We start from the raw sequence: 1,658 nt of genomic DNA on the forward strand, positions 1-1,658 counted from the left end.
TGGTAATGCCTTTGTAAACTCAGGAATAAAACCATTGAATAAACTGTATTTGTAAGCATCCTTTGTTGCAGAACCGATTGGCTTAGCCTTTAATTCATCTTTAACCACTGCTTGCTTTTCCATAATTCATTAATACCTCATGGCAGTACCAACCTCTGCATACACCTGCCTATCCTCAATGGGGGGCATTCCATACTCGCTTTTTCAGGGACATAGCTCCACCCAGAAAACCTGCAAGATTTTGGAAATACAGCCAGCTGGCAGTCTCTGTTAAACTCTTTGTTAATTGTGTGGTTGCCTACTCATGATGAGCTCAGGCCAGTGGACTGGCAGAACTGAGGGGCAATGGCTGTTAGGAACAATAGTCCAAGCCTTTGGAGCTTAAACTCAGCTTAAACCTGAAATTTCAGCATTGTCTAAATTAACAAACTATCCTAATAAACAAAGAACTGCAAGACATTCTGAATACTTTAGAGACAGATACATGTTTGTAATTACATAGTACCTGTAGACAACACAATTCTTGTATCATGTACCCCATTTTGGTATCCGTCCCTAATCAGGAGGGGTATGTAAATGGAAATGTTTCTGAGAAGACATGACACGTCTGAAGGAGTATTTACAAAGCACAGTGTAGCAGCAGAGGCACCCGTGTCAGCTCTAAGTAGGTGGGTGTGGGCGCTGCAATTAGCGTTTCTGTATCTGTGCAGCACTCTGCCAGCGTTACCCTACTCGGCCCAACACCCTTGCTAAGGTACCACCTCATCGTGCTTTAACATGGGAGCAAAACTTTGATGATGCTCTCTGAAGGACAGCACACAGAGGAATAATAATAAAAAAAATAAACAATTCGTGCATTGTCATAGAACAAAGGGACCCCAGTCATAAACCATACAGGATGAACTAATACAAGTAAAAGTAAAAGGATGGTCCCTCCCTTGTAAATGCACCATCGAAGTACACGAGAACAGAGGGGATTGAGACATTCTGACAGTAGTAGGAAAAACCCCAGATGATTGGGGTTGTGTGATGGGCAATGGCCTCAGTGTGCTGGAGGCTTACCGTCATCAAGGCTTTTGCAGGAGAGCGGGAGTTTTGACAACGGGTCAAAGAGTGGTACTGAATAATCATTTATTGTTAAAATGATGAAGGGGGCTTCCCCTAGCTGAAGGAGGCACAGAAGGAGGCCTGAAGCTGCAGCTTTGAAAACATGACAAGGCAAGAAGGTAAGCTTAGGCTGTAAGGGACAGATGTAAACTGTGAAGGGTTTTGGAAGCAAAAGCACCTGAGGATGACAGAAGAGAGGAAGCCAGTGAACAGAGCTGGGGGGGGGGACGACACACCTAACAGTGAGGAGAATTCAGTGCTGGGGGGGGGACACACACCTAACAGTGAGGAGAATTCAGTGCTGGAACCAGTCACCAACAGCTGATGCTGATTTTTCCTTTGCTTATTATTTTGTAAATCAGATTGGCTGTTTGTTTGTTCTAAGATATGCAGCTTTTAGAGACAATTTACTAGTATCAAACACTTGGTTCAGAGATGCACAGGCTGCAGCTCATAAACTGAGCTGCCAGAACAGTTAATCGGCATCATTTGTGCTGCCACGTTCATCACGCAGCACACTCAGGAGTCAGCCTACCCTCTGCTTCTCTCTT

Source organism: Pterocles gutturalis, unplaced genomic scaffold (assembly GCF_000699245.1).
Source record: "Pterocles gutturalis isolate BGI_N339 unplaced genomic scaffold, ASM69924v1 scaffold288, whole genome shotgun sequence".
Classification (NCBI taxonomy): Eukaryota; Metazoa; Chordata; class Aves; order Pterocliformes; family Pteroclidae; genus Pterocles; species Pterocles gutturalis.